Here is a 23,081-nt window from a genome sequence, read left to right as displayed (position 1 = left end):
GTATTTTTTCATGTACTCGACACGGTTTTACTCAACAGCCACATCGTCTACCGGCAAATTACTGGTGAGAAAGGGATACAAATAAATATAAACGAGATAAAAAGTGCTAACATTTTTAATTAATGTAATTTAAAGTGTTAAAAAATTCACAATAATAAACAGACCACAGGGTCACATACTATTATTTTCTCCTCACTTCCTATTGATGGCATTTCCCATCTGAAGTCCCTCAGACCACTTCCCAGGGCAGCAAGACCAGGCGGCACTGCAAGGTCTGCCTCTCCAGCACACGCAAGGGCAAGCAGAGGCGCCTCACCAAGCACATGTGTGTGCCATGCAACACTCCCTTGTGTGCTGTCCCGTGTTTTGAGGAGTACCACACACTGAAGCATTATTAAGCCTGTAAAAAGTCAGAGTATATTAATTCATGATGATACATTGTTAATTATTATTTATTGTAATCATATTATTGTGTATAATAGTTTGCTTTAAACAAAACCATTTATTAAAAGTCAGTATATTTATAGTTTTTTGTTTAATATTTATTGTACATATATTTGTTTTTATATTTGTTTACAAAGCTGATATGACTGGTTTTCATGAAGCATTATTAAGCCTGTAAAAAGTCAGAGTAGCCTATATTAATGAATTTATGATGATACTTTATAATTTATTGTAATTATATTATTAAATATAAAAGGTACCAGTATGTATAATATAGTTTGTTTTAAACAAAAACATTTACCAAAAGTCAGAGTATTTTTACAAATTTTGTGTTTGTTTATGATCCTATTTTAATTGTTAGTCATTGTAAATATATTTGTTTTCTGTTTCGTAATAGTAATAATAAACATTTATGTTTAATACAAACTATTATACATTTACCTTACATTTTAATAAAGCATACATGAAGCCCAAAACATACATTCTTTTTGGGCTATATGCACAGCTGCACTACTTCCTGAACTTCAGCCAGCTCCTTTGTTTCCGGTCTGTCATTGTTATGCTCTGTTGTTTATCTGGGCAAAGAGAGACCTCTTGTGGTGATTCCTAACCTAGCATGTTGTTTACGTTTTACTTGAAGTCTCGAGTCAGTTCAATGTCTCTCGGTGAATTAAGTGGACTGAAATTTTCTCTCTTGATTTAATTTGGTCAGAAAACACGTTTGCCTGTAAGTACGAAGCCATATAGTCATCTCATCATCTAGCACTAAGAATAATAGTAATGAGATCCTTTGTTAATGAAGTTAAGTTCGTTCTAAATGTGTATTTTGATTGCATATGCTAAACGTTAGCTTCGTAATGTAAATTCCCATAGAAGTTAGCATTAAGCTGGCACATTTATTTTTATATGTTTATCAGATTAAATATCAATGTTGTTCATAAACAACTTCTGTATTTGAATGGAATACTGAAATGTATTGTTCCTTGCAGTTTTACAGTGCTTCCTGAGTAAAGTTTGGAAAGGATAAACAAGCTTCATTCTTTGTCTTGGGGAAACTGTTAACTATCTGCCGAGCTGATGTAACAGGCTAGGCCACGCCATACACACACAGAAGCGGGGGCAGAACAGTCATTATTGGACAAACTGATTAATCCAGGTTTGTCGGATTATTGTTGCTGTGATTCCTTAGGTCAGGCACACCTAGATTAGTCAGTTTGTCCAATAATGGCAGACAGAAAACAAAGGAGCTAGCTGAAGTTCAGGAAGTAGTGCAGCTGTGCATATGCTATACATATCTCTCACTACCAAAAAAAGTCAAATCTACATGGTATGACATCATCAAATTATATTTCCCTATACAAACATTTGAGCAAGCTGATAAGTGAGGTGTGACCATATATTAATATAATAATTGTATAGACTATATGGTCACACTTTCAATTCAATTCAAGTTTATTTGTATAGCGCTTTTTACAAAACAAATCGTTACAAAGCAACTTTACAGAAAATTATGTTTCTACAATATTTAGTAGTAGCTAGTAGTTTGTGCACATTTGACAGGATTTTAGAAAAACTAAAAAATAATAATAATACAAGACGTAGTCAGCTAGACGATGAACTATCAATATTATTAATTAAGTTATTATATGATTAAGTCACACATTTAGGAATAATTGTTAGTTCTGTTTGTTCATTCAGGGTTAGCATCATCTGGGGTCCTCTGAGGGTCAGCATCATCTCTTCTCAGGTGTTCTGGATCCAGACTGGAGCTTGTGTAAATCCTAGTTACCACGGGATGTGAATCCCGTGGCAAAACATAGAAACAAAATACAGACATCATTAGCATAGGTGCTGATCCAACAAAGTAAAATTTATGTAACCCAAGCTAATGAATAAAAATGCACCTTTGATCAGATGCAACTACACTCACAATTAAAAAGATACATTATTCGAATGCTTGGCGAAAGAGATGTGTTTTTAATCTAGATTTAAACAAAGAGAGTGTGTCTGAACCCCGAACATTATCAGGAAGGCTATTCCAGAGTTTGGGAGCCAAATGTGAGAAGGCTCTACCTCCTTTAGTGGACTTTGCTATCCTAGGAACGACCAAAAGTCCAGCGTTTTGTGACCTTAGGGTGCGTGATGGGTTGTAACGTGGTAGAAGGCTAGTTAGGTACGCTGGAGCTAAACCATTTAGGGCCTTATAGGTAAGTAATGATAATTTGTAACTGATACGGAACTTAATAGGTAGCCAGTGCAGAGACTGTAAAATTGGGGTAATATGATCATATTTTCTTGACCTCGTAAGGACTCTAGCTGCTGCATTTTGGACGACCTGTAGCTTGTTTATTGAAGAAGCAGGACAACCACCTAGAAGTGCATTACAATAGTCCAGTCTAGAGGTCATGAATGCATGAACTAGCTTTTCTGCATCAGAAACAGATAACATGTTTCGTAGCTTGGCAATGTTTCTAAGATGGAAGAATGCAATTTTTGTAACATTGGAAATATGATTTTCAAAAGACAAATTGCTGTCTAATATAACACCCAGATTTCTGACTGTAGAGGAAGTAACAGTACATCCGTCTAGTTGCAGATTGTAATCTACAAGATTCTGTGTAGTGTTTTTTGGTCCAATAATTAATATCTCCGTCTTATCCGAATTTAATTGGAGAAAATTCTTTGTCATCCAATCTTTTACATTTTTAACACACTCTGTTAGCTTAGATAATTGGGAAGTTTCATCTGGTCTCGTTGATATATATAGCTGAGTATCATCAGCATAACAGTGGAAGCTAATTCCGTATTTTCTAATAATATTACCAAGGGGCAACATGTATATTGAAAATAGAAGGGGACCTAGGACGGATCCTTGTGGCACTCCATATTTTACTGATGATAAATGAGATGACTCCCCATTTAAGTAAACAAAATGGTAGCGATCGGACAGGTAGGATCTAAACCATCTTAGAGCCTGCCCTTGAATACCTGTATAGTTTTGTAGTCGATCTATGAGTATGTCATGATCTATGGTGTCGAACGCAGCACTAAGATCAAGTAAGACTAGAAATGAGATGCAGCCTTGGTCTGACGCAAGGAGCAGGTCATTTGTAATTTTAACAAGTGCAGTTTCTGTGCTATGGTGGGGCCTAAAACCTGACTGAAATTCTTCATACATATCATTTTTATGCAGGAAGGTGCTCAATTGAGCAGACACAACTTTTTCTAAAATTTTAGACATAAATGGAAGATTTGAAATAGGCCTATAATTTGCCAGGTCACTAGGATCTAGTTTTGGTTTCTTAATAAGAGGCTTGATAACCGCCAGCTTGAATGGTTTTGGGACGTGTCCTAAAGATAACGACGAGTTAATGATATTGAGAAGCGGTTCTTCGGCTACAGGTAACAGCTCTTTCAGTAATTTAGTGGGTACAGGATCTAATAAACATGTTGTTGGTTTAGATACAGTGATAAGTTTATTTAGCTCCTCCTGTCCTATGGTTGTAAAGCACTGCAGTTTATCTTTGGGTGCGATGGATGAAACTGAAGTGTTAGATGCTGTAGAATCTACATTCGCTATTGTATTTCTAATGTTATCTATTTTATCAGTGAAGAAATTCATAAAGTCATTACTATTTAACGTTGGTGGAATATTTGAATCAGGTGGCGTCTGGTAATTTGTTAACTTAGCCACTGTGCTAAATAAAAACCTTGGATTGTTTTGGTTATTTTCAATGAGTTTGTGTATATGCTCTGCCCTAGCAGTTTTTAGAGCCTGTCTATAGCTGGACATACTGTTTTTCCATGCAATTCTAAAAACTTCTAAGTTAGTTTTTCTCCATTTGCGTTCAAGACTACGAGTTACTTTCTTGAGAGAGTGAGTATTACTGTTATACCATGGTGCAGTACGTTTTTCTCTAACTTTTTTCAATTTGATTGGGGCAACAGCTTCTAATGTATTAGAGAAAATAGTGCCCATGTTGCCAGTCATTTCATCTAGTTCATGTGTATTTTTAGGTACAAATAGCAGTTGAGATAGATCAGGCAGGTTATTTGCGAATCTGTCTTTGGTGGCTGGAACAATAGTTCTGCCCAGACGGTATCGCTGCGACATATAGTTAATATCAGTTATACGCAGCATGCACGATACGAGGAAATGGTCTGTAATATCATCACTTTGAGGTACAATATCTATAGCAGTAAGATCGATGCCATGCGATATAATTAAATCTAGTGTATGATTAAAACGATGAGTGGGCCCGGTGACATTTTGCTTGACTCCAAAGGAGTTTATTAGGTCAGTAAACGCAAGTCCTAATGTATCATTTGTATTATCAACGTGAATATTAAAATCTCCCATGATTAGCGCCTTATCAACTGTAACTAGAAAGGTTTGAGAGGAAATCTGCAAATTCTTTTAGGAATTCTGTATACGGCCCTGGTGGTCTATACACAGTAGCCAGAGCAAGAGATACATTAGATTTCTTTTGCATGTCTGACAGAGTAACATTTAGCATTAGTATTTCAAAAGAGTTAAACCTGTATCCTGTTTTCTGGGTAATTTTGAGAATATCACTATATATTGTTGCAACACCTCCGCCACGACCAGTCTGACGGGGCTCATGTTTATAACAGTAGTTTGGTGGAGTAGACTCATTTAGACCAAAATAATCATTTGGTTTTAGCCAGGTTTCAGTCAAGCAGAGTAAATCAAAACTATTATCTGTGATCATTTCATTTACAATAACTGCTTTTGGTGCGAGTGATCTAATATTTATGAGCCCAAACTTTAAAAATTGTTTTTGTTCATTTACTTTACATTTTTCTGGTTTAATTACGATAAGATTTTTTCTAGATCCTACATTATATTTATATTTATATTTTGACCTCACTATTCGGGGAACAGACACAGTCTTAATAGGTTTTACAGCACAAGTACTTTTATCATTTAAGCGGGTGGAACAAAACTCATCATAATGGTTATTTGAGAATTGTCTTACTAGTCACATGGAGCGAAGTGTCCTGGAGATGTTGTCAGAGAGAAGCTCCGCTCCGACTCGACTGGGGTGTAATCCATCAGCACGAAACAGTCTAGGACGCTCCCAGAAAAGATTCCAGTTATTAACAAATAGCAGTTTATGTTCTTTACACCATGACAACAACCATTCATTTAAAGCAAAAAGTCTACTGAACCTTTCGTGTCCTCGTCGATACGTGGGCAGTGGTCCTGACACGACGATCGTCGCCGCGGGCGTCGTGCTGCGAACCGTCTCGATCAGGCTCCTGAAGTCCCTCTTCAGCGTCTCCGTCTGCCGCAGCGTGGTGTCGTTAACCCCGGCGTGAAGCACGACCGCTCTGGGGCTCTCGTCGTCCTTCAGGATCGCGGGTATCTGCGCAGAAACATCGAGAACACGAGCACCAGGCAAACAATGAGTGTGCACTTTACCTTCGGCTAACGTAGCACTTACGTGTCGGACGATGGAGTCTCCGATGATCACAGCGTCGCGTCCTGTCTCGCGGAGGGGAGCGAAGCGGTTCTGGATGGAGATCTCGAAGGCAGGAGGGGGAGATGTCGTCGCCCGGGACCCGGCTCGCGTCCTCCGCTGTGGATGCACACAGGGTCCGTGGTGTCCCGGCGTCGCAGTGAAGGACATCTGGGAAGATCGCGTCCTGGGTGCACCGGGCCTGCGCAGAGAAACACACGGAGTAGACGTGGTGGGACTGTTAACAGCACGCTGTATACTTACCCCGGACTTGTGAGCGTCAGCCCGGGATGAATCCAGCGCGGCTCTCCGCTCTCTCAGCTTGGCCTGCCTCTGTTCCAGGTCGCGAATCTACTTCCCCACGGCCTCGAGCTCGAGCTGCACAGAGTGGAGACATTCATCCGCCATTAAAGCAAGTAACAGTGAGTACAGCAGTGGTAATGTGTGTGAATAGAGTATTAGCAATGTAAGCTCAGTTAGCAGCAACCACGCTTGCTGATGCTAACTGGCTAAAAGCTAATAGCGGACCCGGGAGATCAAAATAAATCTAGTGATAGCGAGTCGCTCTAATTGTTTTTGTTGTAGAATACAATAGAGGATATATTCACGCGTTATATAAACGGAAATGATGGTGTATAAAATAGATTTTTAAGTTAAAAATAGTCAATGAAAAGAATATAGTGACGGAGCTCAACGCAGTTCAGCCGTCAACAACAAACAGGAAGTGACGAAGTTAACACTTCACTTATTAACTTGCACAAATGTTTTGTAGGCTAGGAAAATATCATTTAACAATGTCATACCATGTAGCTTTACTCTGCTTTAACATGGCATCTTTTGATTTGCTTTGCAATTGAGAGATATAAAACTCGGTGAGCAATATACTAAAATAAACAAGAAAATTGCGTCAAATATGTGCTTTGGTATATTCACGTTATGTATAACGTATCAATTCAACTGAACCCTGACTTTACCTCCTGAATGCACGGATTATGGAACATTTTTTCAATAACTTATGCAAAACAGACAAACAAATAGTAATGACGTGAACGACCACATTTTTGAGCAGTCCGTTTTACAAGATAATTTTTATGACATAAAATCTTTATTCATATTTATTGCATGCTTGTAAATAATTCTAGATGCTTCAGAATAAAATTAACAACTAAATACTACTACTCACCGATTGTCACGCGGTGTTTCTGGGGGAGATGCACCGATTGTCACGTGGTGTTTCTGGGGGAGATGCACCGATTGTCACGCAGCTGTTCTGGGGGAGATGCAAAGTACCATGTGCAAGCGAAGTTCACAGCAGTGGGGGGGGGGGGGGTAGCAAACAGAACCATTTCAACCATAGTCGGTACACGCTAACAAATTATTTGAGAGGTTTTGAATAAAAAAATTAAATAAAGCGAAATATTCAAGCTACTCACCTGCAGACGGTTATCCATCGTGTGCACGCCATTTTGACTGAAATGTCACATGACAAGGTTCATGCGTCTCCATGGAAATTAGAACGCGACTGATTGCAAAATAACTGTCGCAGAAAAAAACTCACGCCAGACTGCTGGTCTGACAATTTTAGAACTTACGTGCGAAAAGGTTAAAGAGTTGGATTCCCATGCTAAACATGAACAAAGTTTCAAAAATTAAGTTGTACGTTTGAAGGAGTATTTTTGTTCCAAAAAGACCTCTTCCGGTTCGTCACAAGTTTCGGAAAGTTGTTTTAGAGTATGGGTCTGTGTGACATTATATGGAGCGGAATTTCCTTATATGGGTCCTAAGGGCACGTCTGCCGGAAGAGCGCGCGCTCCCGTATAGCAGAGCACTGAGAGCACAACAGACTTCACTGATCAGAGCGAGAGTGTCGCGAAATGTCACAAAAGAAGTGTGTTTTTGGTTGCCAGGGCAAGACAACCCTGCACAGATTACCCAAAAAAAAAAAACAGCATTTAGGGACCAGTGGATGGAGTTTATTTTTACAGAGCATCAACGGAGTTGTGCAAGTGTTTGTGTTTGTTCCCTGCATTTCGAAGATGCTTGTTTTACAAACAAGGCCCAGTTTGACGCCGGATTTGCACATCGTTTATTTCTTAAGGATGATGCAGTCCCAACGAAAAAGGGTCACAATCGTGTGTTGGATCTGCATGCGGTGAGCAAAACTGCTTAAAATATCTCTGTGTTGTTAACTTAGCTATCGGCGCGTAAGCACATCAAGTAAACAACATGCGATGTTGTCTTCAAACTGCACTTTCCACATGTACAGCTTAAAAAAAAAAAAAAAGACGACAAAGTGGAACTTAGTCATTTTCCAAAACCGCTAAGCAAATATATACAGTTTCAGTACATACCACATAGAGACGTCATTGCTGATGCTGCTCTTGTTAAATTTCAGCCTCGGGATCTGATTCTGGATCATAAATATACGCTGAATCTGACTGTTAGCCATGATTTGTTTTGGTTGGTTTTGTCCTCACGGTGTCACACCTTCCAAACGCTCTCAACGCAAAAGCCTACTGGCGCTCGTGATTCTTTAGCTCCGCCCACATGTCACGCCTCCAGCCGGTCGTATTTTTCCGGGGAAAATCGGTACAGACTATCTTTCTCTTATGAATATAATAAAACTAAAGACTTTTTGGAGTTATGAAGGATGCAGTACTACTCTATAGGTACTCAAGATTAACAGGATATTGAGTGAAAACAAGCATTTCACCCCCCCTTTAATATGGTGTTCATTTTGTGTTATAAATAATCATATTTTTAAACTTACAACCACGAATACTTATGTATTATAAGTGTTATGATTATTCACGAGATGACACAACAACATATTATAAGGTTTTTATATAATGCGTTATGCATTCATTATAATGCCTTAAGAATACCCTTATTATGTATTATACATACAGGCTTCATAGAAAGTGTTACCGGATTGGTATATTCAGAAATACTCTGCATATAAAATATAAATATAAATGTATATTGTCATTACCGTAACTCTTACTAGATTACCTCTGTCAGGGATTTTAGATTTGCTGTTGGATGAATTTACTAGCACACATTCAAACCCCAGCAGTGTTAAATAACATCCAGTTGTGATTAGTTGGGGTTTCTGACCTCAGAATAAGGCATAAATATTTTTTTTTTTTTAAGATTTAGAGTTGTGTAATAAGCAGCAGTGCGTTGGTTGCTGAATGGTCATTGCACACGTCTTTGTATTATTTGTGTGTTTTTCTTCTCTTCCAGATGCACCTAAGGACATCAAGAAAAAGACAGGTATTATCCCATTATGCAAGTTTTAAAACATTTGGTTAAAGGAGTTATTTTGTATGATTTGACTAAGTGTTGTATTCTCTTATGTAGTTTTCTGGAAGTGCCTGCAGTGATTCAGACATCTCGCACTACAGCGATGTAGACTATGTGCCCCAGATCAGCTCAGATGAATCAGATGACAGTGCTTCTGGACAGGACATCGCAGAGAGCAGTACAGTTGGCATTTGTAAGGCAGGTAGTTCATCTGAAAAATGCATGACATCACTCTCATCAAAAAGGATAAAAGGCCAAACTAAAGATAAAGACGCCTCATTTGACAAATGGACATTTGTTCAGGCAATGCCAACACCGAAGAAGAACCGCAAATCATATAGAAAAAACAGTGTTGCATTTATTGCTCTAAGCCATATTCAAAATTGGCAGGACATCTTGAGTTTGTCCATCGCAATCGCGAGGTGGAGGTTGCAAAGGCTGTAGCATTTCCAAAACATTCGAAACAACAGTGAATCCAGTTAAATCTTCTTCGAAAAAGGGGAAACTTTGCCCACAATACATCTGTGGTAAGAAAAGGTCATGGGGAGATGGTTGCCTGTTAACGTCCTAAAAAGAGCAAAAATGCCAAAGAATTTATTCACTGTATTTACTGTCAGGGGCTTAAGAAAATTCTTTCTGTGATGAACTATGATGAAGTTTCACGCACTATTCACAGTGACACAAGCATCATGCAGCTGGGAGAGCACATGTTCAACAGGATGGGATCTGATGTGACCAAACATGACTACATCAGACAGAAGATCAGAGAGGTTGGTAGACTTCTTCTTGAAGCAAGAAAGACTACGCCAAAGAGAACCATGGTGCACTTCATAATACCAGCAAACTTTAAACATGTGATATCAGCTGGGAAAACTGTTTCTGGCTTTGATGAAGAGACAAACACATACCGCATTCCTTCCTTAGCTCTAAAACTGGGACACTCTTTGAGCAAGATATGCAGCATTGTCGAGAGTAATGCCATGATCTATGGTGATCATGAGCAAGCAGAGTATGCGAGGAACTTTCGTAAAGTACACCAAGCAAGGTGGAATGAGTACATCTCTGCTGGTGCTTTAACCACACTGAAAGAAGCCAAGTGGAATGCACCACAGATCATTCCATTTACCCAGGATGTCAAAGTCCTGTAAGCACATCTTGTAAAGAAACACGAGGAAGTACTAAATAAACTCCAAAACAGTCCCTCTGCACACAACTATGCTGCTCTTGCCAAAGTCACACTGTCCCAAGTCATCCTGTTCAATAGACGAAGAGAAGGTGAGGTGCCACAAATGCTTTTGTCAGCTTTTCAAAGCCGGGATTCTCCTGAGCTACATGAACACATAGCCATCTGTCTTTCTGAATTTGAGAGGAAGTTGTGTAAGCACTTCACCAGAGTGGAGATTCGTGGTAAACGGAGTAGAAAGGTTCCTGTGCTCCTAAAGCCTTCATTGTTTTCTGCCATGGAGCTGCTTGCTGAAACACGTGAGGTTTGTGGCGTGCCAGCTGAGAATCCCTTCATGTTTGCTAGATCTGGAGCAATGTCTGCCTACAGAGGAGGAGAGTGCATAAGGAGAGCTGCATTAAGAATCCCGAAGCACTCTCATCAACTAGGCTCAGGAAAAACATCGATGAGAATGAAGCAGATCAGCTGATTTCCTCGGTCACGATATCAGAATACACAGACAGTACTACCGGTTACCAGAGGGCACTTTGCAGCTCGCAAAGATGAGCAAAGTCTTGATGGCAATGGAAAAAGGGACACTGTCATAATTTAAAGGAAAGCGGCTTGATGACATTGAAATTGACCCTAATGGTAAGAGTATAACTGAATTGTTTATTTGAGTCTGTTCTGTACTTGTTTGCAAATCTATTATATGCCGCAACTGTATATTTTTTTGATGGATAGGAGTGGTTGTTTTATTTTATTTTTGTAGAGCAACTTGAGGCACAAGATGATGCCATGTCCAGTGATGAGGAGGATGTAGAGGAAGAGAGCTGCAGTGACTTCCCTCAGACAACAACACCAGCGGACACTGATCAACAATCTGTTTCACTGAGACATCAAGGTACAAAGATATGAAAACCATACTAGCAACAATCAATTACAGAAAACATTATATGCAGCCATCAATAACCAGTTTTTCTAAATTATTAAAGGCTACAGTGAAGAAGACAAGAAACTGTGTTAATTTGTTTATAACTCACTGAGTTTAGTTGTAATTAGGATGCCTTTTTACATTTTATAGGTTCATCAATCCCTTCAAAAAGAAAATGGGAGGACTCTTAGGTAAAAGCAGTTGAAAAACATATGATGAATTTCATAAAGACCTGCAGAGTTCCTGGTAAGACTGTGAGAGATGCATTAAAGCAGTCAGAAGCCTTAAAGGAACGAACATGGACTGGTGTGAAAAATTATGTGCGGAACAGGATCACAACTTAAAAAAAAAGAGGTGGATTTTAGAGGCTACATTGCCTTTAACTGTAAAGTGAAGATTATGTTGAGGAAAATGTTAAAAGCATTAATACCATTTGTACCATATCAAACTTTAATAACTTTGTATGGCCCTGTTATACCCCATTTAAACACTTTCCACATCATGCTCATAATTTGCAAGAAATTAGATAATAATTAAGAGGTATTAAGAGGAAGAATTGGTTTGAGGATGGAATGAAGTGAACTAGACAGGAGAAGAGAGGGGAGTAAATGTAACATTGAAGTGATGGATTCTGAGAAAGGATGAAGAGTCTAGAAAACACTTTTTATTATACCAACTTTTTATTTTTATTTTTTTTGTTCAGTTCATTTTAGCATGTTGCCTCTGCTATTCCAGATGTGCACTTTCACAATGTGTGAATATTGTTTATTTGATCAGTAATAGAGTTAGATCACATGGATCAGCAGAAGTAAAGGGATGAAAGAGGGAGGAGTGTAAGTAAAGGGGAAGAAAAGGAGCAGCCAAGGTAAAGCAAAATAAAGAGGGAGGAGTGTAGGTAAAGAGGTGTGTTTGAGTTTATCTATAGTAGTCTTCTAGCTGTGTTTCTGAATGCAGATCAGTACAGTGAACACCAGAACACAATAGAACACACTTGATGGTTATTGTTGAGTGAGAATGAAGTGCTGTCATGAAGGCCTGCACAGCTGGTTTGAGGACAGCATAAGCGTCTGATCTGAGTAGTTGATCTGTTCTTGCTCTTGCTGTAGTTTGATGGCACATGTGATCACAAGACGGCTGCAACTACAATCAAAGTCAGTCCAAACAAAATGATCTAAAAGCGTTTGTTAGGAGGTACTCAGGGGTGTAAAGTAAACTAGGTAGGGCTGGGATAAACGATTATTTTTCAAACGATTAATCTAGCCATTATTTTTTCGTTGCATCATTTAATCTAACGATTCATTTTTTCAGACCAATTCGATTTCGATTATCTCCCCATTAATTGACCACTAACAATTTATACATGTTGATTTACATATCTGAATGAAACAAACATGAATTCCTTAACATTGCAATATATGTTTATTGCTCTTAAAATTACAAAATAAAATACTGACTAAGAATGCATTACTTTGCACTTGTATAGAGATAGCATTCAATAAAACCTTGAAGCATTGAAAACACATAGCTTACTGAAACAAGCTTACTGAAATAGGGCCTAGCGTACTGAAAAAAAGTTCTTCTTTCAGCTGAAAATAACAACAACTTGATGTCTAGCATTCAATAAAAAAGGTCACCCAAAATACTTGTTTAGAGCAATTTAAAGAATACAGTAACCAATGTAAACTTGAGGGCTTTAAGCTAATACAGAGAGTGCTTTTCCAAAAAAAAAAAAAATAAAATAAATAAAATTAACAGTGGGAGCCAGCAGCCTGTCATGGAGAAAAAAAATCCCCAAATGCTCCACATGAAACTTTGGCATTCTGCCCTTTTTCTATCGTGTCTAATGATTTTGGTTAATATGCACGAGGGAGAGAGAGAGAGAGAGCAAGACAGCGCTCGTGTAGTTTGAAGACTGTGAGTGCGCGAGCGCGCGTGAAACTTTGGTGTTTCGCCCTTTTTCTATCGTGTTTAATGATTTTGATTAATATGCACAAGGGAGAGAGAGAGCAAGAAGCGCTCATGTTGTTTGAAGACTGTGAGTGCGCGCGCAGCCGGGGCTCTCTCTCGTACGCGCCCCGTCAGGCGCAGCACTCATTCTATTCTACATCACTCACCGATCAAATAAGGCTTTGACAGCCGCCAAAAAAAAAGATCAATGCAGAAAAACCCCTGGATTGGTTATATAACGTTAGACAGAATGTTGATCCGGCCATCGCGTTTATTCAGCGCACATAAGGTAGACATTTTGCAAACGTTTTTTTAGAGAAAATAAAAACAGGTCGACGAATCGATGCGCATATTTTGCGTCGATGTATTTTTTGCATCGACGTCATCGATGACCTCGACGCGTTGTCCCAGCCCTAAAACTAGGGCAATGAAAAGAGGCCTTAACAGGGAACCTGAGGTGCTGGAACATTACTCTCAACTGTTCAATGTGAATGTCTCACCTTGTGGTTTTGTTGTGCACCCAGATGTGTCCTACCTTGGTGCCAGTCCTGATGCCAAAGTTTATGACCCTAATGCAGATCCCTAATTCAGGTTTGCTGAAGTGAAATGCCCAGATGTTCCTACAGTTTCTGAGGTTGGGCATATTAAAATTGTGAATGGACAGGCAACCCTGAAGAAAATCTCATAAATATCACTGGCAGGTAAGGTCAGCTGGCTGTAACTGGACTCAGCTGATGTGACTTCATCACTGACGCTGCAGAGGACATGACAGTTCAAAGAGTGTGGAGGGACAATCTCATGATAGCTCAGATGAGACAAAATCTGGATCTTTACTACTCTGGTGCTTACACAGATGAATATCTTAGGGGGGGTATCTAACAGTAGTATACAGTGCAAAGAGTGTAAAAAACTTTACAGTGTAAAAAACTTTTTTTTTTAATCATTTTTATTGATGATGTAATTGTTCTGATGACTTCAAGATTTTATATTTGTATAAATGTATGTTTTAACACTGAGATATGATTTTCAATAAATGTTTATGAAACTAAAATTGTTACTTTATTTCAACAATTCACAGTCACAGTCACACTTATTACATAAGTCACTCTTTATGGGGTAGGTCACTTGAAAATGCAAAAAATATCATATACTCAGTGTCAAGTTGTTTCAAACCTGTATGAATTTCTTTCTTCTGCTGAACACAAAGGAAAATATTGTGAAAAATGTCAGTAATCAAAGAGTTAACTGGACTTCCATAGTAAGAAAGAAAACATATACATAAATTCATACAGGTTTGAAACAACTTGAGGGTGAGTATATGATGACAGAATTAGCTTTTTTAAAGTGAACTATCCCTTTAAAATGAATAAGGCTATGATGAACATACTCCTTTGTGACCTTTAACATCAAGAGACCACTGAAAATTGCTCATTAAGCAGCAGTTAGTCCACAGCTGGTTAACTGTTCCAGACAAGGTAAAGGTACAGTGTTGTCCCAGATGTTCACTCTTCTGATGGCTCTCTCAACAAGAATTCGACGACGAGCTGTGGCTTGCGTCCTCACTGCATTTTCTTTGCTGAACTTGGTAGCTGCTCCTTGAAGGTAGTGGTGTTTTTATCTGATGAGAAAAAAAAGATAACTAGCCCAAGTTATGATGATGCGGCTAACAGTGGAGACCCTTACAAATTCATATAAATCATTATCTGGCTTTTATTATGATTCAAAACAAATGTTTATTGTAATGGTCATTTTAGATCATTTCAAGACTTTGTTTATCTGCTGCTGCTGATCAAGATGTTCTAATTTGACCGGGGGGTGCCACTTTTCTTGTGTGTGAGACTCTACTGAGCTGTTCGTTCTGCTGCTGGCACCGCTGCTTGGGCTAACCTGTGCGACACATGTGTAAGTATCACTTTTCGACTTTGCTGGTTGCTTAGCCGGGGAACAAAGATTGACTGGTTTGCTGTCAACCATTTCTTCTATACAGCCTAAGACTGTCCTTGGTGGCAGAAAAATGTCATGCTTGGTGGAGTTGCAGATGGAGATTTTCACCGCTTTGGAGGCACCACCGGGCACATCAACTAATGCAGGAAATAGTTGTAATCCCTCCGGTAAGACACTTTCTAAGTTGGGTTCAAAAAGCATTGTTCCTCCCTGTGGCCATGATCTGACACGACACTTCAGTTCACATATTTGGCTACTTGGAACTGTAAGACCTTTCTTCCCCACTCTGATGGTGTCATTTGCCGGCTTTGTTTTGGCTGGAGTATCACTAATTACGGACACAATAGTTTCAGCTGTATCTCGATGGAGCTTTAATGCCTCTGCTAGCAAATCACTAAGACTGACACTTTCTGGCTCTTCCCGACTCTCTAAAATAATTTCCTCTATCACATTGAACCCTAGCAACAGGCCACTAACACAGCTCTGACTCACTAGCATGGGTACATTAATGGCTACCTGACCATGTTTTACACTTTTGATTTCCACCAATATTTCAGCCCACCCTTCAAAAGGTACATCTGTTCCATTCGCAGCTGTGATTCTGAGTGTATTATCTGGTAGTAGGTCTGTGAGTGGCTGGATTTTAATGTCAGGTAAATCTTCCTTAAGCCAAGACTTTTCCAGTATCGTAACCTGAGCTCCACTATCTAGTAGTGCATCAATCTGCACACCGTTGAGAGTACAGTTTAGCAAGCACTTTCTGCCTATCAGTTTTGCTAAATGGTTTCCTTTTCTTACTCTGTGCTTCGATAGTGATGGACAATGAGTGGGAGTTATGAAGTCATGGCTGGTTACGGAAGCAGGGGACTCTGGCTCTTGTTTGGTCACTGGTGGTCCCTCCCCAGTGACCCCATCACATTTCCCGCTGGCTTATGTTTTGACAGGCAGCCCACAGCTCTGTGCCCTTCCTGGCCACACCTGAAACAGTGGTTGCAGTTTGCAGTCCCTTGAGCTAAACATGACTTGCATTTTCCCCTTGTGACAGACTTGGGTGGTTGCACGGTACTTAACGGATGGGCCTGTGACGGCACTGGAGTACTGGCTGTAGGGGTGAGAGCCTTCTCTATAGTTTTTGCTAAGGCAGAGACATGTGCTGTCAGTTCGTGTATAGCTGTGCGGTTAGCCTGGACTTCGGCTTGCGTTTGAAGAACGCTGGCTTGAACTTCAGCTGGAGGCTGGACTGCGTGTTGTCTCTCCCGTTGTTGTGTGGCATTGACTGTGACTGTTTTGGTTTTGTGTGTCTGACCTAGGCGTGCCTGTCTCTCAACCTCTTCACTAACTGACTTTGTCATTATCTCTAAGATGAAATCATCAGTTATACTTGTATTGGTAAGGAGGGGTTTAAGGTCTCGCCTTACATGTGCATATTTCTCACTTATCCCCTGATACAGCGAGTGAAGAAATACCCCATGGACAAGTTTGTCGTCATATTGAAACTCTGAGCTACCTTGCTGAGAAGCAAACAATATTCTCTGTTTAAGCCCCATTAACCGGTACATGAACTGTTGTGGGCTTTCTCTGTCCTGTTGTTTGGTATTGCTAAGCTCCTGAAATAGCTCTGCACTACTCTTGTCTCGTAAGTGTGCTCTGAGGAAACGTTTAAGCTCAGCTACAGTTAACCCAACTTTGGTCGTCAGCATGTCTTTGAAAGTACCAGGCTTAATTATCTTTAGAACAGTACGAATTACTTCTGCCTCAGAGAAATTCTCAGATATCCCTTCATCAATCTGCCTACACAGTGAGCTATAGCTAACATCAGAATCTGAGTCAGAAATCTGGCCACTGTATATCTTGAATTCTCTTCGAGGCAGTAAAGCAGCAACATCTGTCAGCTTTATCACATCAGTTACCTGGCTGGCTACAACTGATAATTTGTCTGCCTTAACATTCACAACTGAAGGTGCCACTAATGATTCAGTCTCTGCCAGTAACTCACGTTGCTCTTCTGCAGCCGCTGGAGGTTGTTGCAGTTCAGTGATGAGATCGTTGAAGACTAGCAGGCGGGTCATGCCTTGGTCCTCTTGACTTGCCAACTCGTTACCTTTTAAAAAGTCCACGATGAAGTCATAGAGTTCCACCTCCGTTGCATCATCCCCTGGTAGATCTTCCCCCACCTCATCCTTGATTGAGGCTGCCAGCTTGTGGAGTACATCTGTCTTGGCGGAGCTGATCAGCTGATGAAGCTGCCTCTGGATTCCCCTACGCAGTTCTTGTAGCGCAGACATCTCTTCCCCTCAGGAATCGTTGGTGTAGCACGTTGGTCCAGGAACTTGATGTCAGGTTCATTTATTGGTGATTAGCTGCCATCAGGACAAGGCGCTAATCCCGGACGAGCCCCCAAAATTGTTGCCCCCCTGGCCTGGTGAGTGTCAGGGGGGATGATTGTGATTTTAAATCCGATTCACAACACTCTTATCTCTTATACTGAGATACATGCATACCATTTTGAGGAACATTAACCCACCTGTATATAGAAACAATGAGACGAAAACTTTAGCTTCTGTTCAGCTCAACTGCAGTATTTATTCTGCTTCCACAAAGGAAAAAATTATAATATTTGACTCCTTGAGATAATAAACAAAATGCTTGTTGTAGCATCAGGTATTTCACAATACTTTCAAGTATGTAAGATATCACAATATCTTCAGAAAATACCAAAATATACAATAGAATAATAATAACGGAAGCACAGTAAAATAAAACACCTTAATGTCCATACTTTTCATTGTGCTTCATTTAACATGAATTGTATATTGACCAGTTCAACAACAACATTTTTTCTTATTCTCATTTGGTTCTTGTAATAAACATTAGTTCCGTCAATTTACCAACACAAATTACAACATTTGCATCACTCTTAAAATCAACTACTCTGTTTAAACACAGGAAAACATTTAACATGATGTGTTATACACACATTAGCACTAAATGCATTTTCAGATCAGTTAACAACACTAAACGAGACCATTCGCGTTTCTATAGTTTACTTGGTTACTCATAACAACGGGTCCGCTAGCTTAGTATGGCAGTGTATAGCTGAACATCATGATTTTACACATTATGGCAAAACTACTCAACTCTAAACATTGCACGTACTCACTTACCGATTCACAACACTCTTATCTCTTATACTGAGATACATGCATACCATTTTGAGGAACATTAACCCACCTGTATATAGAAACAATGAGACGAAAACTTTAGCTTCTGTTCAGCTCAACTGCAGTATTTATTCTGCAGCATTTGTCTCATAATGGTTTTAAGTTCCTCCCGGTGCTCAGCGCCATCTAGTGACCTCTATAAGTATCAACCCACCATAGTAACAAGTACAATACAATGAAATTGGCCTCTTCATACCTATTTAGTAAACATTATCACAAAAAAAATATATATATATATATATGGGTGTCTACTTTTCCCAGATTGTTCACCTCTTCGACAAATGGCTGTACAACAAAATGTACTAACTCAATTACCTTTATTTTTTTAATTTTTTTTATCTCTTATGCCTAACTTTGAACACCCCTTTTAACCCTTTACAAAAACTGCATTTTTCCATCTCAAAAATATATCTAAATTACGGCCAATGCTCTCAATGTCAAATGCAGAAATTTTATCCATGCATTTATGACTTCAAGGTTAGATTATTGTAATGCTTTATTGGGTGGTTGTTCTGCACGCTTGGTAAACAAACTACAGCTAGTCCAAAATGCAGCAGCAAGAGTTCTTACTAGAACCAGGAAATATGACCATATTAGCCCGGTCCTGTCCACACTGCACTGGCTCCCTATCAAACATCATACAGATTTTAAAATATTGCTTATTACTTATAAAGCCCTGAATGGTTTAGCACCTCAGTATTTGAATGAGCTCCTTTTACATTATACTCCTCTACGTCCGCTACGTTCTCTAAACTCAGGCAATTTGATAATACCTAGAATATCAAAATCATCTGCAGGCGGCAGATCCTTTTCCTATTTGGCGCCTAAACTCTGGAATAACCTACCTAACATTGTTCGGGAGGCAGACACACTCTTGCAGTTTAAATCTAGATTAAAGACCCATCTCTTTAACCTGGCTTACACATAACATACTAATATGCTTTTAATATCCAAATCCGTTAAAGGATTTTTAGGCTTCATTAATCAGGTAAACCGGAACCGGAAACACTTCCCATAACACCCGATGTACTTTCTACATCATTAGAAGAATGGCATCTACGCTAATATTAGTCTGTTTCTCTCTTGTTCCGAGGTCACCGTAGCCACCAGATCCAGTCTGTGTCCAGATCAGAGGGTCACTGCAGTCACCCGGATCCAGTACGTATCCAGACCAGATGGTGGATCAGCACCTAGAAAGGACCTCTACTGCCCTGAAAGACAGCGGAGACCAGGACAACTAGAGCCCCAGATACAGACCCCCTGTAAAGACCTTGTCTCAGAGGAGCACCAGGACAAGACCACAGGAAACAGATGATTCTTCTGCACAATCTGACTTTGCTGCAGTCTGGAATTGAACTACTGGTTTCGTCTGGTCAGAGGAGAACTGGCCCCCCAACTGAGCCTGGTTTCTCCCAAGGTTTTTTTCTCCATTCTGTCACCGATGGAGTTTCGGTTCCTTGCCGCTGTCGCCTCTGGCTTGCTTAGTTGGGGTCACTTCATCTACAGCGATATCATTGACTTGATTGCAAATTAAAACAGACACTATTTAAACTGAACAGAGATGACATAACTGAATTCAATGATGAACTGCCTTTAATCATTTTGCATTATTGACACACAGTTTTTCAAATAAATGTTGTTCAGTGCTTTGACACAATGTATTTTGTTTAAAGCACTATATAAATAAAGGTGATTGATTGATTGATATCTCCTTTTTCTTCTCTAAGCTGCAGATGGCAGTATTCTATCTCTAACACATGAGCCAATATCCACAAACCTTTTATATTTCATTTAGGTCAATTGATTTTTTTTTTCATAAAAAATTAAGGGAGAGAGATTAATAAAACAGTATAATTAATGCCAAGGGTCTTCACAATAGTGAATAAATAAATTAGCAGTAACTACTAAAGTGTTTTAACCCTCTGGCCCTCTTCGTTTAGGAGTCACACTTACCTTCTTCAAAGTAAAAAGTGACCGAAACCTTGAAATGTAACTTTCTTTTCTTCAGGAAAACCAGTGTAATATATTTGTGTTCAATAATAATTATATGTGTTTTTTTATTATTACTTTTTTTTATGATTTTTAGGGAATTTTATGATACTATGCAATATTTGTACAATTTCCATTAGAATTTATATATTTTTAAATATCTTTATTTATTCACTATTTTTATATAAATGCAATATTTCACATTAAAATAGAGTGAAAGCATTTAAAATCCATTTTTTATGTGAGAATTGGGAAATCTGGAGGCATTAAAAAAATAAAAACTTGTGTAATGTTGCGTAACCTCTTGTATTAACACCCTATATAGATATACAGAGACTTTTGGATTCCCAGTGTTTTAGACCTCATCTCTTCATTTTTTTTTTTTAGGTTGTGCATTTAGATCTATATCTAAACGTTCTAAAAGATTACTTTTTGATAAGGTTTAGATATTTTTGGTTAGATAATTATCAGGTTTTACATTATGATTAGTCAAACATTAAAATCTTGTTAGAAAGGGAACACATAGAAACCATTTTTGTTACTCAGTATTTGATCATTGAAAAATCTAACAAAATAAGGAATGAAAAGTGATCATTCAGAACACTATAAAAACATTTTGTAATTAATTAATATATTATTCAATGTACTTAAATGTTAGAGAGAGAGAATAAGAATCTCTTTTGGATTTTTTTATTTATGATTTATTGATTTTATTTCAATAACTTGAAAAAAAAATATATATTCTGATGCAGTCTTACCGGTTCATTTGTGTGTGTGTTTGTAAGAGAGAGAGAGAGAGAGAGAGAGAAAGCAAGCCTTTTATTTTTTTGTTTTCACTTATTGATTTCACATATTCTCACAATGTGTTCTTTTGCAGTCTTACCGGTTCATTTCTATGTGTGTGTGTGTGTGTGTGTGTGAGAGAGAGATAGCCCCTTTTGTATGTTTTTCCATTTATTGATTGGTGTCTATTTTGCACTCCTGATATTCTGGAGAGTCACCCCTTGATTGTGGCACACTTTTGTCCTGACCAGTGGCTGGTTTGTAGTTTGTACCACCAAAAGATTCACTGAGTTTTCACATTTTTTCATATTTCACATTAATTTCCTATGTCAGTCATTTTTGACCACGAAGAAGGTGACTGTGACTATTTCTTTGGACTCTTTAACATATCCAAATCATGTCCATTATTTTTTTTGTGTGTTCATATTGCTAATGTGACAAAAGTCACCAAGTGTCATCTCTTTCCGATGAAGCTACGATTTTTTAAATTTCAAAATATAAAATTTTTCGGTCAAAAATGACCGAAGAGGGCCAGAGGGTGGTTCCGGGTTCTTATCCACCCTCATATAGGTTTGTTTCCCCTCATTAAAACCAAAGTGGTGATCATCTGTGATTGTTTGTCAAGAGCAAGGACACATTTGTATGCTTAGATAGAATAAATCTTCCCTTACGAAAAATAACCATGGTTTTATTATAGTAAAACTGTAGTAACCCATGGTTTTTTGGCGTATTGACTGCCATTTGTAAAACCACAGATTTACTACAAATACCATGGTTAAACTATGGTTAATATAGCAAAACCATGGTTAATTTGTGGTTACCATGGTTTAACTACAGTAACCATGGTTTTTTGGTTTTATTTGTAGTAAAACCATGGTTAATTTTCGTAAGGGTTTATTGTCCACCGGGGTGGACATTTTTCTATGGCTCACCACAACGTACAGGACAGTTAAACATACAAACAATGCCTCAAGCATAATGAAGAAATATTCCTAGATGACTCAAAATAAAAAATAAAAATAAAGAAAGATACAATGCAAAATATCATATTAAGAATAATATACCTAGATACATAAAAACAGCAGCTCATTTATTTATTGTTGGTTTGTTTGTTTTTTATGTAAGTACTTTAAGGCAGATGCACTCTAAAGCGCATCTCAAACTCGCTAGAGACGGGGTGAGTACTATCTACAGTGATTTTCCTTGCTTTCTTCCTCGTTCTGTCAATGTATATTTGAGACAGTGGTTTTTGTGGTTTTCTTATTATTTTACTAGCCATTGACACTATCCTGTTGAGCTTTTTCTTAAGCTTACAGTTTAAATGGTCAAACCAAGAAGAGAGATGTAAAGTTAAAACACTTTCAATGTGTGTGATATACACAAGCTTGATAATCTGAGCACTGACCTCCAGGCTGTTCAATCGTCTATGAAGACTGAGTCGCTGTGAGCATTTCTTAAAGATCAATTCTGTATTATCAGTAAAACTCAGGTGGTTATCAAGAACCGTACCTAGACATTTAAAAGTTTCCACAGTTTCAGCTTCTTGACTATTAAGTAAAACTGGCTCTGTTATTATGTCTTGTTTTTTGTAAAAAAAAGTAGCTCGTTTGTCTTTGCCACATTAATTTCTAGCTGGCTATCTTTGCACCATACTTCAAGGACCTTTACCTGTGCAAGATAAGAGGCTTCATCCAAGGGGTATTCCAGGAAAATTCGGACCACATGCTTGGTAAGATAAACATATGATTTATGATACCCCCGAGCCAAGACAATATCTGATTGGTCAAGACAACATTTGAGGTGTGGCCAACAGGCCAGTTTAAAAACTGAGGACACTATAAAATCTTTGCTTTTAGTCTCCAGCTATG

General features: G+C 38.6%; 1 long non-coding RNA gene across 1 annotated transcript; it reads left to right on the top strand.

Annotated features, from left to right (window-relative positions):
- The first annotated feature begins 1,005 nt into the window (after positions 1-1,005).
- On the top strand, positions 1,006-12,751 carry LOC113085122 (uncharacterized). Its single transcript, XR_003283993.1, has 5 exons — positions 1,006-1,171; positions 9,174-9,203; positions 9,291-11,046; positions 11,168-11,299; positions 11,480-12,751. It is a non-coding gene; the product is annotated as an uncharacterized LOC113085122 (long non-coding RNA).
- Positions 12,752-23,081: the final 10,330 nt, after the last annotated feature.

This window comes from Carassius auratus, unplaced genomic scaffold (genome assembly GCF_003368295.1).
Source record: "Carassius auratus strain Wakin unplaced genomic scaffold, ASM336829v1 scaf_tig00041457, whole genome shotgun sequence".
In the NCBI taxonomy this organism is placed as follows: domain Eukaryota; kingdom Metazoa; phylum Chordata; class Actinopteri; order Cypriniformes; family Cyprinidae; genus Carassius; species Carassius auratus.
This window is presented reverse-complemented; position numbering and strand designations above follow the sequence as displayed.